The sequence below is a fragment of the Moschus berezovskii genome, chromosome 8 (genome assembly GCF_049115385.1).
Source record: "Moschus berezovskii isolate FMDL1 chromosome 8, NW_MosBer_1.0, whole genome shotgun sequence".
Taxonomy (NCBI): Eukaryota; Metazoa; Chordata; class Mammalia; order Artiodactyla; family Moschidae; genus Moschus; species Moschus berezovskii.
In genome coordinates, this window is record NC_142467.1 from 54,044,283 (window position 1) to 54,060,100 (window position 15,818).

Sequence of the window (15,818 nt, forward strand, 5' to 3'; positions counted from 1 at the left end):
GGGGCAGGAGATCATGGGTGGTGCCTCATGCTGAGCCTGAGATACATTTGGAACATCCTGGTGGAAATGTCAGAAAGCTGAACAAACTGTACCTAACTAGGTAAAAAAAAAAAAAAGAGAGAGAGAGTGAATGGTTAGATCCCCCTTTTCAACATCAGCAAACTTCAAATCCTGGCAAACTATTCTGAAAATAATACTTGTACGGATGACCCATGACAGACTAATCCCCACTGCTGGGGGGGGGGAGGGGCAGGGAGACAATCCTCAAAATAGATACCTCATAGAAAGATAGTCACTGGCATTAATAAAAGATGAAAACAAACTGTCAATTTGAATGAATGGAAGAAACTCCTTGGGGAGGGGGCAGATTGACAGCAACTAAATTATAGATCCTGCTGCTGCTGCTGCTGCTGCTAAGTCACTTCAGTCGTGTCCGACTCTGTGTGACCCCATAGACGGAAGCCCACCAGGCTCCCCCGTCCCTGGGATTCTCTAGGCAAGAACACTGGAGTGGGTTGCCATTTCCTTCTCCAATGTGTGAAAGTGAAAAGTGAAAGTGAAGTGGCTCAATCGTGTCCGACCCTTAGCGACCCCATGGACTGCAGCCTACCAGGCTCCTCCATCCATGGGATTTTCTAGGCAATAGTACTGGAGTGGCTTGCCATTGCCTTCTCCGAAATTATAGATCCTAAAACTTAGTATATCAAACTGAAGTTAAGAGACAGTGTTGGCTTAAGACTAATTAATATCATCAGGGCTCTAAGTCCTGGCTATGAAGTCACTCTTCAGAATTGACTCTTGAGAAGTGGTTCCAATGCTAAATCAGGTTTCTCTTTTTAATAACTATCATTTTGAACACCTATTTTATACCCATGGTAGATATATACTTTCCATACACTGTTTTTAATCTCTTCAACAACCCTTCAAGGCACATGTATTGTCCCATTTTACATAGTGGGGACTGAGGCTCAGGGGTGAAGACTCACCCAAGATTGTACAATCTGTTTCCAAGTTCTCTCATCTGCATGGTGGCATGTGTCACTTTCTCATGAGTTGTTCAACTGAGGACATACAGCATGAGTCTCTTCATGGGGCTGATGACAACATGGCAGTTTGCGTCTCCTAGCATGACTGATGCAATAAAGAGAGAGAGAAAAAGGGAGACAGAGATAGAATGCCCAAGATGGAAGCCACAGACTTCCTGTAACGCAGTATTGGCAGTGAAATTCCATCACTTCTGCCTATATTCTGTTCATTAGAAGCAAGCCAATAAGTCCAGTCCACACTCAAGAGGAGTAGCTTGCACAAGAGCTAAATACCAGAGGTGGTACCACTGGGGACCATCTTACCTACCACACTTTCTTTTAGGTCTCAACTTACACAATTACTTCCTCCAGGAAGCATTCTTCAAATAGAAAATATGACCTCTAGTCACCCTCATCTAGGTAATTTCCTCTATCATAATTCTCCTACAGCACCCAAGGTATCTTTGAAACATCCCAGTCACTTTTTACTACCTACTGTAACATTTAGCATTATGTCTATAATATGTCTTACATATTTTATCTTCTTTTCCTGTCAACTCACTTTATTGTTTTTAATTCTGAAGTACTTTAAACTATAAACATCATAACATTCCATCCCTAAAAAACATTAAATCAGTATTTATATATCTCTTAAAAATCCCACATATCAAAAATAACATTTTCACATCTACCAAAGTCACAGTAATATCAAGTCCATATTCAAGTTTTCCCAACTGTCCCTAAGATGTCCTTTTGAACTGGTTTGGTCAAATCAGGATCCAATTCAGAATCATGCGATGTGTCTGATTGCTATGTCACTGAAGACTGTTAGCCTGGAACAGTCCCTCTTTCTCATGACATTGACTTGCTGAAGACCCCAGGCCAGTTTCACCTTTTGGATCTGACTGCTTCCTCTAACACTGTAATTTTTATAAGCTGGAAGTTAGATCTGAAGATTTTATTAAGAGGACTTCCTAAATAGTAGTGTGTATCTCACACCAGGAGACACATACCTGAATTTCCTACCTTTAATGACTGACATTGGGATAAAGGGGATGACAGCTCAATCCTTACATTGTAATTTATCTGCAGTATCAATAATTATTTTTGGACAACACTCATAAACCAGGCCCATCTCCAGCAAAATTGAACAAATATCGTGCTACCTAATAACCATTAACCTAATGGTTTAATGATTGTATCTTTTTCTGAATCAGTACTTTCCTTTGGGGTAGCAAAATAGTGATTTTCTAACTATATGTTACTTTCTACATTTACTAACTAAAAATTATTCTGAAAGTTAAAGATTTCTTTCAACAACCGGGGCTATTGCCCCCAATTACAGTTTCTATGCTAAAAGTGGATAAACCCTTAGTTCTTTCCTTTTACTTACCAACTTTCAAAATAAAATGATGGTTTGATAGCCATCTCAACTGAGGACAAATTAGCCTTTCTGACATCTTTAAGTATTATTATGGACTCATGAGTTTTCAATTCTTCAGTCCATTTCAAATGACTACAATGAATAATTTTTGAGGCTAGAATTTTCATACGTTATCCATCTTCTTTTCACAACAATCATCTAAGTAAGGTAACATCACTATCTCTTTCACATATCAAGAAACTAGGACAAATAACTAATAGAGTAACTTCAATGTCCAGTTGGATACAGAATCCAAGAGAGTAGGAATACATTCATGTTTTTTAATCAGTTTCTCCTGAATGTAGCTCAGTACCAGTTAATAAATGTCAATGTGCAAATTAGTTAATGATTATTGCTTCTAATTGACACCAAAAAACATTCTAATACCTACTGAAGACTTCAGAATAAAGTAATATCTGGGATTAACTTCAAAATAAACAAAGATGGGGAGCACCAAGGTCAGGGAGAGAATGTGAGGGGAGGGGAGCAGATTACAAATGAAACAAGGTTGACTGTATCTTGATAACTGTTGAAGCTAGGTGATGGTGAGATGAAGGTTTGTGATACTCTCTTCTCTGCTTTTTAACATTGAAGTTGGCCATTAACAGAGAAAATATTCTAAGCCCTTGAAACATTAAAACCTAAGAAACTTTCTGAAAGTATTTAAACTGGTAACTAAAGTAATAATGTACTATTGCTGTTGCAATAACTCACCATCTTAGAAGTTATCTGAACTCTCCATTACACAAATGTATCAGACCATGTTCTCATTTTGAATTCAGAAGATAATTTGTCCATTTGGCAAGCCCATTCATTTGCCCATCTGACAAACATTTAATGAACACCTGTTGTGTGCCAGGAATTATCATAATTGCTCAAGACACTGTCCCCACGTGGAGTGCACAGTCTAGAAGGGAAAGCAGATAAACCAAATCTAAGGCAGTAAAAATTGTTGTGACTGACCATGATGAGACTTTTAGCTAAGACAATGACAGCAAGACTGGAGAAGAGGGGACAGGTTCAGGAGCTATTTTTTTTTCCAGTTAGAAGTTTATTTAATTCAAGTTGGTCAAAGATCAGAGATGTGAAATGTTGCAAATATATCATCAAAGATAAGCTCTAAAACAAATGGTCAAGTATAATTGTGAATTTGTAATCTTTTATACATTCATCCTCATTACATGTAAGTCTAAAAATATATAGAACTTTTCAGAAAAATATTTTTTAAACAGAATGGAATCACCACAAGGAGGTTACAAATATGATAGCAAAAAAAAAAAAAAGACTTTAGAAACTTTTAACTATTTGTTCACTTTTCTGCAAACTTTTTTGTGGGTAACCCTTGCTTGAAATCCACTGTCCCTGGCGGCTCAGATTAAAAAAAAAAAAAAAAATCTACCTGCAATGCAGGAGATTCAGGTTCAGCCCCTGGGTTGGCAAGATCCCTTGGAGGAGGAAATGGCAACCCAGTCCAGTATTCTTGCCTGCAGAATTCTGTGGACAAGGACGACTGCAATTTCTCTGTCATAAGCTGTCTAGGTTTGAATCCTGGATCCACCTTTTACCAGCTGTGTAATTTGGGACAATTTATTTCCAGTCTTTGTGCCCAAGTTTCCTCTTTCTTAAAATGGAAATAATAATTGTATCTCCACAAAGAGTTTATCTGAGGGTTAGATAAATGAAAGCCCATTATATGTTTAGAACAGGGCTTAGAGTAAGTGCTCAATAAACATTAGCCATTACCATTTTTATAAATATACTTTTTATTCTTATTATTTTATCTCTTCTTACTTTCTTAGGTCTCCATATCTGAATCTTTGTTTTACCTGGTTCTCTCTGTTGCATAAACTGCTCCAATTTTCTCATTGGTTATCTAAATTTCACTTAGCTAAGTAATAAACAGGGCCTTCCCAGGTGACTTAGTGGTAAAGAATCCACCTGCAAAGCAGGAGACTCAAGTTTGATCCCTGGGTCAGGAAGATCCCCTAAAGAAGAAAATGGCAAACCACACCAGTCTTCTTGCACAGGAAATCCCTGGACAGAGAAGCCTGGTGGGCTGTAATCCACAGTCGCAAAGACTAAGCGACTAAACAACAACAACAGAGTATTAAATACAAACTATTAGTCTGATGTCCAATTCATAATGCATATGGCTGGTAAAAATAACCAATATAAACTGAAACTGAAAATCCCTACCATTGCATGTGGGAAAAGGTGGTATTGACCAAAACTTTACTGAAGATCAAATCTTAAAGTGCAAATCTGTAAAATTTGACCAAGGAATCTTAGACCTGGTAGAAATAATAGTCATTGAAGAAACCTCACACAAACAATATAAGTGGTAAAATCTGATTCAGACAGAACTGCTGGATGACTCAATTCTTCAGTCTGAAAAAGTTTGTAAATTTATTTTTTAATTTCACTTTGAAATTTAAATGGAGAATTAATTCTGTCAGAAAAAACTTCAGTAAATTAAAAAAAAAAACTAATAGTGAAGCAAATGGAAAAATCTTATCTAATATAGAAAACTATTCCAGAAATGTATTGGTGTTTGGAGGTGATTATTTATTGGAGTTTATTATACACTGGATTTTTCTTCCTGAAAATGCTTTCTTGATGAACATATGACAGTGTTGGTATAATTTTCATTCAATGTCAAAATGCCATTAGGAGAACTTCCCTGGTGGCCCATAGCTAAGACTCCATGCTCCCAATGCAGGGGGCTTGGGTTTCCCTGATTAGAGAACTAGAGCCCGAATACTGAAACGAAAAGATCCCAAATGCCCCAACTAAGGATTCCACACGCCCCAACTAAAGATTGAAGATCCAGCATGCTGCAGCTATGAACAGCACCGCTAAGTAAATAAATAAAATGCCACTGGCATCCAAAGAATTAGAGTTGGGATGAGGGTATGGATCAAGGGGCATGTGTGTGTGTGTTTGGGTGCACACATGTGTACAAGAGAAGTTTGGGAAAAGCAAAAGGTAGTGTGGCCTCTTAATGAGAGCTCATGTCAAATACCACCCCCCCCCCATGCTGAGTAATCTCCTGTTAACCTGACTGATGGGCCAGAGATGCAGTAGTGCACAGGCATCAGGGTCAGGTAGACTTGGGTTGAAAGAGGGTTCCAGCACTCAAAAGTCACCACCTCCCAAGCTTCGGCGTCCTCCTCTGAAAGCAAGAATGTCAGCAGTACTAACCTCGAGTGTTATCAGGAGGACCCCCTGAGACAATGCCCCTGGCAGGTGCCTGACTTGCAGTCTTGCTGTCAGAATGGATGCTAGCCACCATTATTTGTGAGTGTTCTACTTTTGCTCTTGAAGTTACTCATCCAGCTGGCAGTCAGTGAGATGAGTAATTTCTGAACCGGGACTTTTTCATATCATATTTCTTTGCTCCCTGCCACCCCCAGCCCAGTTTCCAGGACCCCAGCACAATGCCATGTTTTATCATATGATCCCAGTGATTTTTAGCTGTATGTTGAGTGCCTATTACAGAAAGAGACACAAAAGGGGAGAAAAAAAGGGGGTTGGGAGTTGGGGCTGAGACATATGGAGTGCATCAAAGGGCTGCCAGACAGCTGGTGAGCAGGGAAACACTCCTGGGTGCTAGGTCTTAATTAGCTGACAGGTGGGTCAAGGCTTGGAAGAGGTGGGAAACAGTATGTTGTTTACTTCCAGAATGAGAGGCTGCCCCAGGCCAGGTTCCCTAACACTCCCACTCCTCCTGATTGAGTTAGTACAAGTGAAGATACCGCTCCACTTCACTTTGCAGAAGCCCTGGGCCACGGGAAGAGGAGCTTTGCAGAACAGATTTGATAATTACAACTTCCAAGAAAGACTCTGAGCCACTTTGCCCTCAGCTCGCACTCCACTTCCTCCGGTCACATTTTCCCCGACACTAAAATACAGCTGGGAAAGACAGCTCGGTGCCCTCACAGTCGCTGTGGCTTCCTCAAGCCATGGCCTGCTCTCTCTTTGATGAGCCTGCGGGGCTGTAATTCTCATCACCTGACATTTATGGGAGGCGGCATATTAGCAAAGGGCTTTACAGCCATTTTTATGAGGGCTGCCTCCCTGAGACCTGTCAGGTATAATCACCCAGACCAAGCAGAAAGAAAGAGCAAAGACACGCGAGTAATGGCTTTGGGCCCCTGGCCCACAGAGTGCCCGCAATGGAGCCCGCAGGTGCCACATTTCTTCTATCGCGTGTCACGGCTGATTGGATTGCCCTCCTAGCCCTGGCAGTTGTCAATCATCCTCTGCCACCTCCAACTCATCAGCGGGTCCTGAAGCTGCAAATCCCAAAGGCATCTCCTGTCCATCCATTTCTGCCCATCGCCATGGCACCACTCTGGTCCAGCCTGCCTCCCACACAGCCCCCACCTAGCTCTGCCTCCTAGTCTTTTTTTTTTTTTTTTTAAGATTAAAAAAATTTTTTTAAGGTTTCATTGAATTTCTTACAATGTTGCTTCTGTTCTGTGTTTTGGTTTTTTATCCCTGAGGCATGTGGGATTTCAGCTCCCCTCCAGGGATCGAACCAACATCCTTTGCCTTGGAAGACAAAGTCTTAACCACAGGCCCACAAGGGAAGCCACATGCCTCCTAACCTTGTCCCCTGCCCTAACTTACTTGATCCACCCAGGAGACAGAGTGATCCTCTTAGATGTGTACTTATTTCTTTCCTATACATACCTTGTAAACTTTCTGATATGAGTATTGCTACTCCAGCTTTCATTTGATTTCTATTTGCATGAAATACCTTCTCCCATCTTATTACTTTCAGTCTGTAAGTATCCCTAGGTCTGAGGTGGGTTTCTTGTAGACAGCATGTATTCGGGTCTTGTTTTTGTATCCACCCAGCCAGTTCAGTTCAGTTCAGTTCAGTCGCTCAGTCATGTCCAACTCTTTGCAACCCCATGAATCACAGCACACCAGGCCTTCCTGTCTATCACCAACTCCCGGAGTTCACTCAAACTCATGTCCATCGAGTCGGTGATGCCATCTAGCCATCTCATTCTCTGTCGTACCCTTCTCCTCCCGCCCCCAATCCTTCAGCATCAGAGTCTTTTCCAGTGAGTCAACTCATCGCATGAGGTGGCCACAGTATTGCAGTTTCAGCTTTAGCATCAGTCCTTCCAATGAACACCCAGGATTGATCTCCTTTAGAATGGACTGGTTGGATCTCCTTGCAGTCCAAGGGACTCTCAAGAGTCTTCTCCAGCACCATAGTTCAAAAGCATCAATTCTTCGGCGATCAGTTTTCTTCACAGTCCAACTCTCACATCCATACATGACCATGGGAAAAACCATAGCCTTGACTAGACGGACTTTGGTTGGCAAAGTAACGTCTCTGCTTTTTAATATGCTATCTAGGTTAGTCATAACTTTCCTTCCAAGGAGCAAGTGTCTTTTAATTTCCTGGCTGCAATCAGCATCTACAGTGATTTTGGAGCCCAGAAAAATAAAGTCTGACACTGTTTCCACTGTTTCCCCATCTATTTCCCATGAAGTGATGGGACCAGATGCTGTGATCTTAGTTTTCTGAATGTTGAGCTTCAAGCCAAACTTTTCAGTCTCCTCTTTCACTTTCATCAAGAGGCTTTTGAGTTCCTCTTCACTTTCTGCCATAAGGGTAGTGTCATCTGCATATCTGAGGTTATTGATATTTCTCCCAGCAATCTTGATTCCAGCTTGTGCTTCTTCCAGCCCAGCGTTCCTCATGATGTACTCTGCATATAAGTTAAATAAGCAGGGTGACAATATACAACCTTGACGTACTCCTTTTCCTATTTGGAACCAGTCTGTTGTTCCATGACCATTTCTAACTGTTGCTTCCTGACCTGCATACAGGTTTCTCAAGAGGCAGGTCAGGTGGTCTGGGATTCCCATCTCTTTCAGAATGTTCCACAGTCTATTGTGATCGACACAGTCAAAGGCTTTGGCATAGTCAATGAAGCAGAAATAGATGTTTTTCTGAAACTCTCTTGCTTTCTCCATGATCCAGCGGATGTTGGCAATTTGATCTCTGGTGCCTCTGCCTTTTCTAAAACCTGCTTGAACATCTGGGAGTTGACGGTTCACATATTGCTGAAGCCTGGCTTGGAGAATTTTGAGCATGACTTTACTAGTGTGTGAGATGAGTGCATGTACATAGTTTGAGCATTCTTTGGCATTCCCTTTGGGTTTGGAATGAAGACTGACCTTTTCCAGTCCTGGGGCCACTGCTGAGTTTTCCAAATTTGCTGGCATATTGAGTGCAGCACTTTCGCAGCATCATCTTTCAGGGTTTGAAATAGCTCAGTTGGAATTCCATAGCCTCCACTAGCTTTGCTCGTAGTGATGCTTTCTAAGGCCCACTTGACTTCATATTCCAAGATGTCTGGCTCCAGGTGAGTGATCACACCATCGTGATTATCTTCGTCATGAATATCTTTTTTGTACAGTTCTTCTGTGTATTCTTGCCACCTCTTCTTAATAGCTTCTGCTTCTGTTAGGTCCATACTATTTCTGTCCTTTATCGAGCCCATCCACCCAGCCAGTCTATGTCTTTTGGTTGGTGCATTTAATCCATTTACATTTAAGGTAATTATCAGTATGGACTGGTTCCAAATAGGAAAAGGAGTACGTCAAGGTTGTATATTGTCACCCTGCTTATTTAACTTATATGCAGAGTACATCATGAGGAATGCTGGGCTGGAAGAAGCACAAGCTGGAATCAAGATTGCTGGGAGAAATATCAATAACCTCAGATATGCAGATGACACTACCCTTATGGCAGAAAGTGATGAGGAACTCAAAAGCCTCTTGATGAAAGTGAAAGAGGAGACTGAAAAGCTTGGCTTGAAGCTCAACATTCAGAAAACTAAGATCATGGCATCTGGTCCCATCACTTCATGGGAAATAGATGGAGAAACAGTGGAAACAGTGTCAGACTTTATTTTTTGGGGCTCCAAAATCACTGCAGATGCTGATTGCAGCCATGAAATTAAAAGACGCTTACTCCTTGGAAGGAAAGTTATGACTAACCTAGATAGCATATTAAAAAGCAGAGACGTTACTTTGCCAACCAAGGTCCGTCTAGTCAAGGCTATGGTTTTTCCCATGGTCATGTATGGATGTGAGAGTTGGACTGTGAAGAAAGCTGATCGCCGAAGAATTGATGCTTTTGAACTATGGTGCTGGAGAAGACTCTTGAGAGTCCCTTGGACTGCAAGGAGATCCAACCAGTCCATTCTAAAGGAGATCAATCCTGGGTGTTCATTGGAAGGACTGATGCTAAAGCTGAAACTGCAATACTTTGGCCACCTCATGTGACGAGTTGACTCACTGGAAAAGACACTGATGCTGGGAGGGATGGGGGCGGGAAGAAAGGGTACGACAGAGAATGAGATGGCTGGATGGCATCACCGACTCGATGGACATGAGTTTGAGTGAACTCCGGGAGTTGGTGATAGACAGGGAAGCCTGGCGTGCTGTGATTCATGGGGTCACAAAGAGTCGGTCACGACTGGGCGACTGAACTGAACTGATGATCCTATTACCATTTTCTTAATTGTTTTGGTCTGTTAAGCTTTTGATTTCTCCATCAAATCTGAACAGAGGTTTGCTGGGTAGAATATTCTTGGTTGTAGGTTCTTCCCTTTCATTACTTTAAATATATCATCCCACTCCCTTCTGGCTTGAAGAGTTTCTATTGAGAAATCAGCTGAGAACCTTATGGGAGTTCCCTTGTATGTTGTCATTTTTCCTTTTTGCTTTTAATAGTTTGTCTTTTTATCAGTTTGATTACCGTGTGTCTTGGTGTGTTCCTCTGGTTTATTCTTCCTGGAACTCTCTGCAGTTTTTGGATATGGTTGACTATTTCCTTTCCTGTGTTAGGAAAGTTTTCAGCTATTATCTCTCCAAATATTTTCTCGGGTCCTTTCTCTCTCTCTCTGGGACCCCTACAGTGTGAATGATGGTGCATTCAGTGTTGTCCCAGAGGTCTCTTAGGCTGTCTCCATTTTTAATTTTTCATTCTTTTTTCTATATTCTGTTTTGCAGCAGTGATTTCTACCATTATGCCTTCCAGGTCACTTCTCTGTTCTTCTGCATTAATTATTCTGTTAGTGACTCCTTCTAGTGTATTGTTCACCTCTCTTTGTTGGTGCTTTAGTTCTTCGGTAAAATTTCTTGCATATTCTCCGTTCTTTTCCCAAAATCCTATATCATCTTCACTATCATTATTCTGAATTCTTTTTCTGGAAGGTCGCCTATCTCCACTTCATTCAGTTGTTTTTCTGGGGTTTTATCTTGTTCCTTCATCTGGAACATAATCCTCTGCATTTTCACTTTAACTTTCTGATTATGTTTTTGTTCTGGAAACTCAGTTGTAGTTCCTCTTGCTTCTTGTCTGCCCTCTATTGGATGAGGCTATCTAAAAGGCTTGTTCAAGTTTCCTGATGGGAGGGACTGGTGGTGGGAAAAACTGGGTGTTGCTCTGGTGGGCCGGAGAAGGCAATGGCAAGCCACTCCAGTACTCTTGCCTAGAAAATCCCATGGATGGAGGAGCCTGGTAGGCTGCAGTCCGTGGGGTTGCTAAGGGTCGGACACAACTGAGCGACTTCACTTTCACTTTTCACTTTCACACATTGGAGAAGGAAATGGCAACCCACTCCAGTGTTCTTGCCTGGAGAATCCCAGGGATAGGGGAGCCTGGTGGGCTTCTGTCTATGGGGTCACACAGAGTCGGACACAACTGAAGTGACTTAGCAGCAGCAGCAGCTCTGGTGGGCAGGGCTGCAATCAGTAAAACTTTAATCCAATTGTCTGCTGATGAATGGGGCTGTGCTCCCACCCTGTTGGTTGCTTGGCCCTGGAGTCTATAGCCTGTAAGTGAAGTGAAAGTCACTCAGTCGTGCCCGACTCTTGCAACCCCATGGACTGTAGCCCGCAAGGTTCCTCTCTCCATGGGACTCTCCAGGCAAGAATACTGGAGTGGGTTGCCATTTCCTTCTCCAAAGATAGCCTCTAAGGTAGGGCTAATGACGTCCTCCAGTAGGGCCCACACCAATGGGCATTTCCCAGAACTGCTGTTGCCAGTTCCCCTGTCCCTGTGGTGAGCCACTGCCACCCCACGCCTCTGCAGAAGACCCTTCAACACTAGCAGGGAGGTCTGGCTCAGCCTCTTGTGGTGTCACTGATCCTTTCCCCTGGGTCCTAATGTGCACAAGATTTTGTGTGTACCCTCCAAGAATGAGGTCTCTATTTCCCTCAGTCCTCTGTGAGTCCTGCAATCAAATCTCACTGGCCTTCAAAGTCCCATCCCCTGGGAGTTCCTAGTCCCTTTCTGAATCCCCAGACTGAGAAACCTGATGGGGGCTTAGACACTTTACAACAGTGGGAAAACTTCTTTGGTATTACTATTCTCCAGTTTGTGGGTTGTCCACCCAGTGGGTATGGGATTTGATTTTGTCATGACTGCACCCCTCCTACCATCTCATTGCAGTTTCTCCTTTGTCTTTGGATGTGGGTTATCTTTTTTTGGTGGATTCCAGCATCCTGCTGTCTATAGTTGTTCGATAGCTAGTTGCAATTTTGGTGCTCTCACAGAAGCAGATGAATGCTTGTCCTTCTGCTCCACCATCTTGAACTAATGCTAAACCTTATGATACTTTTGGGAAAGGCTATTGTAAATTCTAGGACAAAAAGTTCCTACTGAGAGAATAATCTTTTAAAAACAAAAACAGCGATGCTTCAATAGCTTCCTCTATTGCTAAGATTTACTCAGAAGAAAATCCAAGTTCCTTTGCAGACTGCAGGGTCCCTCCATGACCCAGGTCCCTCCCCTCCACTCTGGCCTTCCCTCCACGCTGACCCCTGCTCCCACATCAGGTTCAGGGACCCAGCAAGCGGGTTTATACTCACTACTCGATCTTCTCACAGAGCTCTAGGCTCCTCTCTCAACCTTCCAGTCGCAGTTCACATGTCACCTTCCAGCTCCCCAATTCTTAAATTGCCTGTTAAGTGCTTTCAGAGCCCACTGAACAAACTTTAAATGTCTCTGTGTCTCTCTCTTATTTTTTAACATGTACATACTGCTTTATTTACTTTTAGCTGTGCTGGTCTTTGTTGCTTCACATAGGCTTTCTCTAGTTGGGTGCATGGGCTTCTCACTGTGGTGGCTTTTCTTGTGGAACACAGGCTCTAGGCACATAGGCTTCAGTAGTTGCAGCATGCAGGCTCAGTAGTTGCAACTTGCTGGCTCCAGGGCATGCGGGCTTCAGTAGTTGTGGCACAGGGGCTCATTAGTTGTGGCTCTTGGGCCCTAGAGCGTGCAGGATTCAGTAGTTGTGTCATGCTGCTGCTGCGGCTGCTAAGTTGCTTCAGTCATGACCGACTCTGTGCGATCCCATAGACGGCAGCCCACCAGGCTCCCCCGTCCCTGGGATTCTCCAGGCAAGAACACTGGAGTGGGTTGTCATTTCCTTCTCCAATGCATGAAAGTAAAAAGTGAAAGTGAAGTCGCTCAGTCATGTCCGACTCTTAGCAACCCCATGGACAGCAGCCCACCAGGCTCCTCCATCCACTGGATTTTCCAGGCAAGACTACTGGAGTGGGTTGCCATTGCCTTCTCCGTGTGGCATGCTAAATATTTCTTATTTGTTGACTTACATGCAGTCTGTCTCCTTTGCTAGAATGTACATCCCAAAGCAGAACAGGGACGTGTATTTTTCACTGTTACTCTAATCCCTAGCACCATCAGCACAGGGTGTAGGCAAAGTATACTTACACATAGTAAATATGTATTGAAAATTAAATGAAAGGATGAAGCAATCCACCGAAAAGCTACTCCTCCTCTCAAACTCCTTGCTAGTCTTCATCATAATCGGTAGAGGGCAGCAAAGACCCTGTGTTATCTGACTTCTGAGGTTTCCGCCAGAAACTCCTTTGCCAAACGCTCTTTTGCCAAACTCTCGTTTGACAAACAGCAGCCTCAGATTTAACAGGAATCTTGGGGAAATGTCTTACCTTAAACTTTCTTTCCTCTGCCCTCTTCTCTCTGAGCCATTTACAGATTTTTTTTTTTTTTTTAAGATTTCAGGGACAATGATCCTTAGAAATGAAAGCAGATGTTGTATTGATCAATGGCCTGGAGCCTTACCTTCCTGCCAGACGAGTTAATGTGGAAAAAAGACACTCCTGTCATAGCTGACAGCTGTGTGGGTCTTAAGGATTTAGGCTCTCCCTTATGGTGTTTGGGAAGGAGCAGGTACCAGCTTGGCAGCTGCTGTTTATGTTTTGAGCACTTGTAAAAGCAGGTTGTGTGTATGCGTTTCTAGTTCTGTCTTCCGCCTGGATCCGTTTCTGCTTACTCCATCTTTGCTTCTTCTTTAACAATCTCCCACCCGGAGCAGGAACCTCAGCATCTGCTGCCTTTGCGGGTTCCTTCACCGAGAAGGCACCCTGAATCCAGGTGAGTCAGCAGTAGAATCAGCATCCACACAATCCCAGGATGGTGTTTTCATTTGACCTCTGCCCCCCAGAAAAGGTACTGAGACTTATGACTTACCAGGGCTTCCCTGACAGCCCGGGTGGTAAAGAATCTGCCTGCAATGCAGGAGACCCTGGTTTGATTTGTGGGTCGGGCTACCCACAAAGCCTACTGAAGTGGGCTACCCACTTCAGTATGTTTGGGCTTCCCTTGTGGCTCAGCTGATAAAGAATATGCCTGTGATGCAGGAGACCCTGGTTCGATCCCTGAATTGGGAAGATCACCTTGAGAAGGGAAAGGCTACCCACTCCAGTATTATGGCCTGGAGAATGATTTATGACTTACCAAGCCTGGGTGTGTGCTCTGTGGTACAGGTACAGTTTGATTGAAAGAATCAAGAGGGAGGCAGAGTTCCTCAACCTCAGTGCCACTGACATTCTGGACTGGATAATTCTTTGCTGTGACAACATTCTAGGGTTTTGGCAACCTCCCTGGCCTCTCCTCATCAGATGCAGGTAGCACCCACCCCTAAGCCGTGATGACCAAATATTTTTTCAAACAACGCAAAATGTCCGCTGGGGACAGTTTCCTACCATTTCAATCTTGAAAGCCATTCTTTTGAGGATCATGGTGGAAATCTTTTGGGGTGTCTTTCCAGCCTGAGTCCATGACCCCTTTCTCCTACCTCTGCTCCTCACTATCCTGTGCATGCATGCTGTGACCCCTGGTCCATGGACCAGGCAGATTGGACATCTGACCCAACTTAGGTCTCAGCTTCTTTCCTTTGGGAATTTGAAACTAGAACCCAGGGACTGAGTAACACCTGGGTTCTTCAGGGGAATAAAACTCTAACTCAAATTTAGAAGATGTAGGCAGATGTATGATAACGTGGGGAACATGAAACAGGCATCCTACTGCAGCGATAAGAATGAAATAAACCACAAGGGTGGGGAGGGAGGACAAATTAGAAGGTAGGGATTAACATACACACATCACTGTATGTGAGGCTGATAGCCAAAAAGAACCTACTGTATAGGTAGGAAACTCTACTCAGTATTTTGTAATAATCTGTAAAAATCTGAAAAAGAATATACAGAGATATGTGTGTATGTTGTATGTGTAACTAAATCACTGTGCCATACACCTGAGACTAACGACATTGTAAATCAACTATATTTCAATTTAAAAGTAAAATCAAATAAACTACAGAGAAACCCAGAGGGAAGAGGCAGAGAGAAGGTGCCTCGTTCTGGCCCTTTCTGGTTCTAGTACTTCCTAAGGATAGGCTCAACTTCCTGCCTTGGGTAGGAAGTACATTGGTAACTATTAATAATTCCTCTTTTGTGCTAGGACAGTTTTTGTTTGTTTATTTCTGAGTCCTAACTAGTACCTTCTCTGTAATCTAGAAGCAAAGTCATAATCATTAAACATCAGGGATCTAGGCAGTTGGGGGAATAGTTTCAAACCCTCAAGGTAGCTCCACCCACCTCTCCACTGTACCAAATGGCTTCCTCACTCTCTGTGGAGTTTTTCTTGCCTTAACCTTGGCTTGTTCATGACCTCGTGTGCCACAGCCTCAACTCAACTTCTGGTGGTGCATTCGCTAACAGCAAACCCAGGCCAGTTTCTTGGTTCAGATTCCTGAGCAAGAGAGTTTGATTGGCTCATGTGGCAAAATACTATCAGCTGCCCATCCCAGTCATCCCTCCCAATCAGTTTTGCTCAAGTGAACAACCCCAGGTGATGAACCAGAATTGGTTTGTTAAGGGTGATGATATGTAAAAGAAATCCTCCCGAGGGGCTTATGGAAAGAATTTTATTCTTGATACAAGAGGGCAAAGCCCAAGGAGAAGCCAGTCCATCCCCTTCCTGCACACTTTGGATAGGTCATGTG